Below are 10847 nucleotides of genomic sequence, written 5' to 3'. Positions count from 1 at the left end.
TTTAACCTCATTTCTCCCCATCCTTCTCCAAGGATGATTGTAATTCCTGCCAAGAGGGGAAGCAGGAAGTTGGGACCAGTGGCTACCACTCTAATCTCCCCAGATTATTCAGTATTGTTAGTCTAGGGGATATGATTGCCAAGAGGAGAAGCAGGAAGTTGGAACCAGTGGCCACCACTCTAATCTCCTCAGATTATTCAATATTGTTAGTCTAGGGGATATGATTTTTAATAGACTTTTATTTTTCCAAATACAAGCAAAGATAGTTTTCAACATTTACGTTTGCAAAATCTTGTGTTCCAAATTTTTCTCCCTCCATTACTCCCTCCTAAAGGCAGCAAGCAACCAATATAGATTAAATATGTGCAATTCTTCTAAACACATTTCCATCATACTGTGCAAGAAAAATCAGATCAAAAGATGAAAGAAACAAATATGAGAAAGAAAAAAGCAAGCAAGCAAAGAAACAACAACAAAGAAAGGTAAAAATACTGTGCTTTGATTCATATTCTCTCTCTGAATGTGAATGGCTCTTTCCATCCCAAGTCTATTGGAACTGTTTTGAATCACCTCACTGTTGAAAAGAGCCAAGCCCATCACAGTGGATTGTTATGCCCCTATGGACTACTCTAAGCTGGTAGCTCCTCTTTGAGCTACTCTTAATGCCTGTTCGTCAACAGCACGGCTAGGCCATACTTACCCGTCTTCAGGCACCAACCCAGATAACATAGAGACAGATCACCAGTAAGTAGGGGTAAAGCGAAAGAGAACTTTATTCTTACATAGCATATATTTATACCCCCCTTGAGGATCCGGGGTGAAGGGAAAGTCCTCTAGGAACCAGGACAGGCAGGTAATGATGGGATTGGCCCAAGAAGAAGGAGGGAGGCGTGCTAGGCTTTGAGAGCACTAAGGAGGGAGACATGGTACCTGGGGTCAGACACTGCCTCCTGGGGATAAGTCCCACCTCCATGTAGGACTCACCTGCACTTCGGTCCTCTCATCCCTCAGGTCCTCCCACATGCCTTGAACTGCATTCCTTGCTTCTAGAGACTTTTTAACCCTTACATCTCCCCCTCTTTTACTGATAAGACCAAATGTTCTCATGTTGACAAATGAGAAGCTCTTCCATAAGCACCTCTAAAGAATTTTTTTTTAAGAATACATATAAAGCATCCTAGCAAAGTAGGCACAAGTAAAAGAAGCAACAATACAAAATGACTACATAGATCCCATGGGATACAATAGAAGGGGATGGGAAAGTATGTTGGATCCAATCACTGAGCCAGTCCAGCAAGGGTAGTCATCTCTCTGCTATGGTGCTGTTTCAGGCGTCTCTTGGGTCATCTTCTCTTTTTCTTCAGCCCCTGTTTTAATAGGGGCAACTTTCCTTGTCCTTTCTGGAATCCTGTGGCCTTCCTCATCAGGACCTGCAAGACATAAATATCCTGACCCTCTCCAAAGTATTAAAATGGACCTTGCCAATGTCCTTCCTCATCCTTCCAAAGGACCTTTTGAATGTTCTCTGGCATTTGAAGTGCAGTTTTCATGGAGCTTAGTTTTCTGTCCTGTCTATAATATTGTGCCAAATGAGTCATTCCTGGAGAGAGTCTGGTATCTCTATACAGGCACAAAACATTGTAAGTATATAAGGTCTTATCCACATCCTCCTGTGTGGGCCATTGGGGATTCAGTCTATTTCCTCCCCCTTCTGTTTAATAAGGGTGGCCTTCAGAATATGATGGGCCCGTTCCACCAGAGCCTGACCTTGTGGATTATAGGGAATTCTTGTAACATGTTTAATGGAGAATGTGGAGAGGAAGGTAGCCATCTGCTTAGAGATATAAGCTGGCCCATTATTAGTCTTTATGGTATTAGGAACTCCGTGAGAGGAGAAGCAACTATACAAATGTTTAATGACTGAAGGAATTTTCTCATGGAAGGCCACTGTGGCCCAAAGGAATCTAGAAAAGGTGTCAATACAAACCTGGATGGCTATACAGCCTACATGTGTCACATCCATTTGCCACAAATCATTGGGGAATAAGCTCTGGGGATTAACTCTTTTACTGGGAGGAGGAGGGAAAAACTGAACACACTGCTTTCCTATTTGTTGGGCTTGTTCCCAAGTGGGTCCATAAAGGTGACATAGAGAATTACCGGATAAGTGGAGAAAATCATGGGCATGTTCAGGGGGTGTGGCGACCATAAGAAGGGAACAGTGTAAAGCATGGTCCACCACCTCATTGCCCCCAAATATGCTTCCTGCACAGCATTGGTGAGAATATACACGCAGGATGTAAATGGATGTTTCTAGTCTGTAAAATCAGCTGCGAGTCAGCAAGGAGGTCAGCAATTGAAGGATTCTGAGGCTGTAGGACAGCATCCTCAATGCCTCTGAGCATTTGGACAGCATATAAGCTGTTTGATATAATGTTAATGGGCTCTGGGTATCTCTTACATCCTTTTAAGATGTCAGACAAAGGCTGCATCAAAGAAATAGGAATAAGGGCATGAGCCCTTAACCATTGAATTTGTCCAAGCAGTTTCTGAAATTGGTTCAGAATATTCATCTTGTCTAAGTGTAAGTTAGGTATCTGATGAGTAACTGCAGAAGTCCCCATGTGGAATCCCAGGTAAATGATGGAATACTTATGTTGGATCTTTTCTGGGGCTACCGCCAGTCCATGTGGAGCAAGAACGCTCGTGGTCTCTTTAAGCTGGGCAGAGATCTTTCCCACTGCTCACTGATAACAGTATATCATCCATATAGTGCAGTATCATGTCATGAAGCCACGCCTTCCTAATTGGTTCTAGCATTGGCGCTATGTACATCTGACACAAAGTGGGACTACAACACATCCCTTGGGGGGAGAACTTTCCATTGGTAGCACAGATCAGACTCTGCATTGTTTATAGAGGGAATGGTAAAAGCAAATCTTTTCTTCTCCTCTGGGGCCAGAGAGATGGAGAAGAAACAATCTTGTATGTCTCTTACTGTAACTGGCCAGTCGGTGGGGTTAGGAGATGGCGTGCCAGACTGTAGGGCTCCCATTGGTTCATTAGTAGCATCAATGCCCTAAGGTCCACTAGCATTCTGAATTTTCCAGATTTTTTCTTTATGATAATTACAAGGCTATTCCATGGGCTGGACGTTGATTCTATATGTCCGGCCTTCAACTGTTGTTGTATATTTTCACATAAAGTTTGGGTTTTATAAGCTGAGAAAGGCCATTGGGGCACCCAAACCGGGGTGTTAGATTTCCATGTTAATGGTGTGGGCATGGTATGAAAGATGGGTACCCAAACCCCCAATGGCCCCAATTAGAAATCCTGTGGAGGTGGTATATAAACTGAGGCCCCACAAGCCTTCAATGTGTCCCTGCCCCATAGATTGTACCTGAGACCTGCGACCACCAGGGGTTGGAATATCCCCTGTTTGTCTGCAAACTGCCAGGGCAGGTCTTCTGCCGCAACCCCTTTAGATATAGCAGCTGGGAGGGCATCCATTTGAAAGGCATTGGAGCCAAAATTCTCACATCTCTTTATCATCTCTTCTAGGCCAGCCTTCCCATCTACAGTAAGCATGGCCTTCTGGCAGTTACTATTAGCATTCTCCCCTGCCAATTTCTGTACAAGGAGACTGGAGGCTTCTCTGCCCACTGACCTCTCAACAGCCGCCTGTAGGCGGGCCACAAAATCAGGAAAAGGTTCATCTGGGCCCTGTTTAATCCGAGTCATGGAGGGCCTCTGCTTTTCAGAAGTCTGAATTTTGCTGAATTCTTGTTGAGCACATTGGATCACAGCTGCTTATCTTGCTGCATCATATTGCATTTGAGCCTCATTTCTTTTGTATTTTCCAGATTTGTGGAAAATTTGTATTATTTGTCCTAAACTTGTCTGGGAATCTGCAAAGCCTTCACAAGCGGTACAGAGGGAGCAGATGGGAGACATATCTCCTCAGGGAAGGCGGGGGAGGAGGGAGAAGGCCATGCCTCGGAGATGGAGGTGACTTTCCCTCTGTTCACTTTCTCCTCCCTCATCTTATCACCGTCCTTTACTTCAATGTCATATGTCTCTCTGTTTACTTTCTCATTACTCATCTTATCCCTGCCCCCTCCTGTTCCGTCATATCCACTTCCTGCTTCTTCCTCACGATCTCTTCCTTCTTTCACATCACATCCACCTCCTTCATCTTCCTGTTTATTTCCTGGTTCTTTCCCATAACTAACTTCCGCCGGCTCCATTTTACGGGCACTGCTGGTCCCAGTGAGTGCCGGTTTACAACCCTCATTTGTTTTATGACTCTTCGTTTGCACTTCATTATCTACTTTTAATGGATTGCAACTTGTACCTCTTAAAGTGCCTCCAATCACTTGATGTCATTTCAGGATAGCTCCCGGAGCTTCCTTATCATAGGAAGCCATCTGACTACCTACTACCTCCCACGTTTTTAAATTCATTTCCAATCCTGCTTGCTTTACTATTCTATAAGCTTCTTTCCCTGGTACCTCCTGGTCTGGGACCCTCACAACAAACTGTCCCATTTTCCTAACTTTCTACTCCCTCTAAAGCAAAGTTCTGTCTTTCTTCCCACCTGCAGGCCTGCTACAAGGGGAGGTCCTAGCCAAAATTGTCCCTGTTCGGGTGCCACTTGTTACGCCTCATGGACTACTCTAACCTGGTAGCTCCTCTTTGAGCTACTCTTAATGCCCGTTTGTCAATGGCACAGCTAGGCCACACTTACCCGTCTTCGGGCACCAACCCAGATCTCACAGACACAGACCACCAGGAGGTAGGGGTGAAGTGAAAGAGAACTTTATTCTTAGATAGCATATATTTATCCCCCCTGAGGATCTGGGGAAAGGGGAGGTCCTCTAGGAACCAGGACAGGTAGGTCATGACGGGATTGGCCCAAGAAAAAGGAGGGAGGCATGCTAGGCTTTGAGAGCACTAAGGAGGGAGACGTGGTACTTGGGGTCAGACACCGCCTCCTGGGGCTATGCCCCATCTCCACAAAGAACTCACCTGCGCCTCAGTACCTCTCATCCCTCAGGTCCTCCCACATGCCTTGAACTGCGTTCCTTGCTTCTAGAGGCTTTTTAACGCTTACAGTGGATCATCACATAATCTTGTTGCTATGTACAATATTTTCTTGATTTTACTCACTTCACTTAGCATCAGATGTTCATGTAAATCTTCCCAGGCTTTTCTGAAATCAGTCCGCTCATCATTTCTTATAGAAAAATAATATTTTGTTGCATTCACACACAATAACTTATTCAGCCTTCTCCAACTAATGGACATTCACTCAATTTCCATTTTTTTGCCACTACAAAAAGGCTGCCACACACACTTTTGCACATTTGGGTCCTTTTCCATTTTTTATGATCTTTTTGGCATACAGACCCAATAGAGACACTGTTGGATCAAAGAGTATGTACAATTTCCAATTTGCTCTTCAGAATGGTTGTATCAGTTCACAACTCCACCAGCAATATATTAGTGTTCCAATTTTCCCATACAGGGAAAATGATTTTTAACCTCAATTTCCAGCTATTTCATTAATGATAGGGAATAACCCCAAATTTTATATCCAAGGCATGACCCCTTTTCCACCAAATACCAGTTCCACAATGAATTTACATAGCATTTAGCCAAGAAAACCATTTATCCAAATTGATGGCAAAAGAGAAGTCAGATATAGTATGCATATGATAATATATGACAGACGATACAAAGTGACCTATCAGGAGTAAAATAACTCGGCTTAACCAAGAAAGAGAATCCTAGATCTCACCCAATGGGAAGTTCCCCCAAAGTTTCTAATGTAGCATGCTAGGGAGAGAGACATGATGAAGATTGCCAGCTCCTGAAATAAAGGCTTCTTCCCAGAGCCCTTTCTTCCAGCAATCTGGGTTGGTACCTGCCATTTTCTCTCTTGAAGCTGGAAGCTAGAAGCATGTGAAGAATCTTCAGAACTCAAAGAGATATGAAGCTTGAATAGAACCAAAAAGTTCTTCTTTCTCCTGCTTTCTCCAGCATCACTCTGCCTCTTATGTCTGGGAAGTATTTTGATTTCCATCAATAAGGAGAGAGTCCCATGCCCATAGGCTTTGGCTCTGGGGTTTCACAGATATGATGCTCTTTGCAGAGAGAAAAAAGTAGTCACTTGTTTTCCAAAGAATGATTAAGAAAGTTTTATAGATTTTGTTGGTTAAGGTCAAAGGAAAAAAAGATGAATTCTAGATCCTAATGATTCCAATGAGGGGCATTGTACTAGCTATTTGTTGATACTACAATAATTGCTGCCTTCCTGGGCATGTATCCAAGATGTGAGTGAGAACAATTCTCAAGACCTGTCAAACTTGATGACTCCTGGTGATTCATGCAAGTGCAAATAGTACTGCTGGAAGCAATCTAAAAAGCATTGTTAAGAGTTATAAAGTTCTGGGCAAGAAACTTGAGATCTTAGAAGTAGGTACTATTTTTATCACTGCTACTACTCCAAGGCAAAAAAGAAAGATAGATTTGGGGAATGAACAACTGGTTCCGGAGATGGTGTCTGAAAATGATATTTAGATTTCTATAACATGGCATCAAATATAGAAATGTCAGGCCATTATATGGGAATGAAATTCAAGGACTTTTCAGAACATATTTTACTGGATTTTTGAAAATCTAATATTTAAAAACACGAAGAAGAAAACTATTTACTTTATCTACCTAGCCAGGTAACATTGAGAGACAACAGAATCATTGAAATCCTTTTTTTTAATTCAAATTCTTAAGAGCTCAGATTAAAATCCATGATCCCAGATGTCCATATCTAGATGCACTAAGTATGAATGAAAAGCAAGGAGGACATATTTTAACTGGACAGTTTTGACAACATAAGTATCACATAGACTTGGAATATTGGGACCTTTGATTGGAAAAGTAGACTATTCAAAAGGAACTAGAAAGTAAAAAAATACAACTGGGCACAGAATAACATGGCATATTCGTGTTGCAGATCTCAAAGACTTCTAGGGAGTCATCTCTTAAGGTCAAAAGTTAAGATGTTGCATAAAAATCTGTGCTCCTTTGATCCCTAGTTCATCTGCCTCTCCCCCCTCACTCCCATTAGAAATGGGCAGGATTACAATTCACATTGGGCTAGTTCTTTCTTTTTTAGTTTCTTTTAATTTCCCCCTGAAATCATAACCTCAATCCTCAACCCAATGGCACATTCTTTTTTGGAGGAGGGGAATTTTTTTTTCTTTTTTTAATAGTATTTTATTTTTCCAAATACATGCAAAGATAGTTTTGAATATTCATCTTTGCAAAATCTTGTGTTCTAAATTTTTCTTCCTCTCTTTCCCTCATAAGCAATCTGACATAGATTAAACTTGTGTAATTCTTCTAACTATATTTCCACATTCATCATGCTGTACAAGAAAAGATAGACCAAAAGAGAAAAAACACAAGAAAGAAAACAAACAAACAAACAAACAACAACAAAAGGTGAAAATACTATGTTTTGATCCACATTCAGTCTCCCTAGTTCTCTGTGGAGGTGGATGGCACTTTTCATCACAAGTTTATTGAAATTGTCTTGAATCACTGTATTGTTGAAAAGCCAATGGCTCATTCTTTCAGGAGAAAGCTAAATGAGTCTTGAATTCAAATTACAGGATTCTTCTCAGAAGTTATAAAATTATTCATAAAATAAAACTGATTCCAGTCTTACGAGCTCCTACCCTAAAATTGTGGGGTGCCATCTAACGTTGGCTGGGTGGTACATTGGGTAGATTGCCTAGTCTGGAGTCAGGAAGACTTGAGTTCAAATCTAACCCTAGACACTTAGTAACTGTGTAACCCTGAGCAAATCACTTACCTTCCAAATGCCTCAGTTTCTTCAACTGTAAAATAGTGACCTACCTTGAAGGATCATTGTAAGAATCAGATAAGATAATATCTGTAAAGCATTTAGCACAGTGCCTGACACATAATAGATGCTATATAATAAAATATATTTTAATATTATATTAACATATAATATTATTATCATATGTAATAAAAATAAATAATGCTATATAATAAATAATATTATAATTATTCTCATATTTTCCCATCTGTCCTCCCTCATCAGCAACAATTGATTGTTCTAGCTTGTTGCCAGCAGATCCTCGAGTAACCCAAAAAACTCAAATGCTGCCAAAACCAGTTTAAAATATAACTAGGAAATGTGTAGTAAAATAAATAAAAATGTAGTACAAAAATATATTACAACATAGTATGATAAAATTTATCTGGGGATCTCTTGATAGGTACCAAGTCTTGGTACTGGTACAAGCTCTCTTGACTGGTATCAGTACCAGTCAGAAAAATCAACAACACAGAGCTATGGTGGGCAGGGGAATTTATTATGCTCAGAACACAGGCCTTATTGTATGCAAAAACATCCACGAGTCCTGAGGAGCAGTGTTAGCAATTTGATCTAGGTTTTGGTGGGATGTTCAAGGAGGACAAGTATCTCTGGTGTGAGGGCTTGTTGAGCCATTTCCAGGGCTGCTCATCTGCCTTGGGGGTCCGCCTGGCACCTAGCACCTGGCACTTCTGGTTTCAGCAAACTGTAGCATGTACAATGGCCACCCTCCAGTAAACCATCAAGACAGGATGGGCTAAACCAGGTTGAGAGTAACTGAAGAACCTTAAATCCATTGGTGAGCTGAGGGAGGGTCTACCCCAAGCATATGAAGAATTCCCCAGGTGGAATGGGCAAGTGAAAACAATTTGTTTCAATGGCCATGAAGGCAGCTGAAGTAGGCTCTGTGGGGCCCTTAGAGCTTGGTCAGATATTGAGGGGGGAAAGGTTGCCCACTGCATCCTAGATCATCACTAATTGTTCTGACTTATAACATTGGACTTTGATGACTCTGGAATAGAGAATTAGACTGACAACTTTGTGCAATAGTGCCTCACTTAAATCCAATTTGAGAATGTTAAGATATCCCCTGCGATGGTCAGTGGCCCCTTTGAAAATGAAAGACAAATAAAATAACATAGATTTTGGTTATATAGATAAAATGGGTACAAGGGAATTTTACAGAAAACAGAAGGATATGATTTGCACCTCAAAGAATAGCTGGCAGAAAGGGGACATAGATAATAAAATAGAAAGTAGCTAGTAAACCAGAGTATGAGTTGACATCTCAAGCTGGAATTTGCAGAGTAGAAACTGGTTAACACTAGACCTCAACTTTATTTTTCAGACTTTAGCTAGCTAAGTAACCTGTTCATCTTAAGTAAATGGCACTAATAAAATTGAGCCTAAAATTTTCTTATAGATGTTTATTTGTTGTTTTCTAAGTCAATATTTGGCTTATGGAAATCCATTTCTATTTAAGTTTTACACCATGGTTATAAAGGGAGCTGATATAACAATTCCAGGTATCATCATCTTTTTCTCTAGAGAAGAACTATCTTTCACACATATACACATAATATTGTTTGGTGTTAACTACATGCAATGGTTCTGGCAACTCCAAAGATTTCCATTTGGCCTTATTCTCTGTAATGTTCAAGGGCAAGGGTCCAGAGTCAGGAATAACTGAGTTCAAATCTGATCTCAGACACTTACTAGCTGTGTGATCCTGGGCAATTTCTGTTTGCCTCAGTTTCTTCACCTTTAAAATGAACTGAAGAAGGAAATGGCAGATCCTTCTAGTGTGGTCCAACGGGTCACAAAGAGTCGGACATGACAATGACAGTGACATGTTGAGAGGTTACTGAAAGACCCAAAGTCCCTGTTACCCCTTCCCCTCCATAGTATGCCTTCTGTTGCCTCCCCTGGATGCTCCAAATGGGACAGGACTTCAGGGCAAACTTCAGGCTTACATTATCCTAAAAGGCTCTTTCTCTGGTGCTGAATTTTCCTGTACACTTCTATTAGCATCCTTATTGGCTGTCAGTTGCTTTCTTGTCCACTCCATGCTTCAGCAAGCACCTCCAAAGCTTCCCTTTAGGAAGTGTAATTGCTTTTTTGCCCACCTGGCAAGACCCCAGCCCCAAGCCACAGCTATTCTAGCCTCCTACTCAAATCTCTCTAGCTAATCATCCTATATCTGTATAGTTGTATGGAAGGAATGACACAGCTGAAATCTGAAACTATTCACAAGGCAGAATCTAAATAGCTCCCCAAGCAGGCTGTTCAAAAGGTGTGACAGGACATGGAGGTAGGGGAAGTGAGATGGAGAGTAGTGATGCATAAAATCAGTCTAACAAACCCATTTCTTTTAGGAATATTACAATGTCAGATTCCCTGCTAGGGAGTCAACTGCTTTAGCCATTCATCTTTATGGATCCAATTGCAAATACGTTCCAATCTCAGGCACCTAAAAAGGGACAAAGGGTGGTACCCTTCTGGATTCTCTTAAGAATTTAGCTGGCTTCAGAAAGGCCTGGAGAGACTTACACGAACTGATGCTGAGTGAAATGAGCAGGGCCAGGAGATCATTTTATATTTCAACAACAATACTATATGATGATCAATTCTGATGGACGTTGCCCTCTTCAACAATGAGATCAACCACATCAGTTCCAATGAAGCAGTAATAAACTGAACCAGCCACACCCAGTGAAAGAACTCTGGGAGATGACTAAGAACCATTATATTAACTTCCCAATCCCTATATTTTCGCCTGCCTACATTTTGGATTTCCTTCACAGGCTAATTGTACACTATTTCAGAGAAATATTTTTTGTACAGCAAAATAACGGTTTGGTCATGTATACTTATTGTGTATCTAATTTTTACTTTAATATATTTAACATCTACTTGTCATCCTGCCATCTAGGGGAGG

General features: G+C 41.2%; 1 long non-coding RNA gene across 1 annotated transcript; it reads right to left on the bottom strand.

The window, feature by feature from the left end:
• Window positions 1-749: 749 nt before the first annotated feature.
• On the bottom strand, window positions 750-5253 carry LOC127553859 (uncharacterized). The gene is made up of 2 exons (XR_007951837.1): window positions 4748-5253; window positions 750-1430 (listed from the first exon to the last, which is right to left on the bottom strand). It is a non-coding gene; the product is annotated as an uncharacterized LOC127553859 (long non-coding RNA).
• Between the last annotated feature and the right edge of the window lie 5594 nt (window positions 5254-10847).

Source organism: Antechinus flavipes, chromosome 1 (assembly GCF_016432865.1).
Source record: "Antechinus flavipes isolate AdamAnt ecotype Samford, QLD, Australia chromosome 1, AdamAnt_v2, whole genome shotgun sequence".
Classification (NCBI taxonomy): Eukaryota; Metazoa; Chordata; class Mammalia; order Dasyuromorphia; family Dasyuridae; genus Antechinus; species Antechinus flavipes.
Note: the sequence above shows the minus strand (reverse complement) of the source record. Positions and strands in the feature narration are given on the sequence as shown.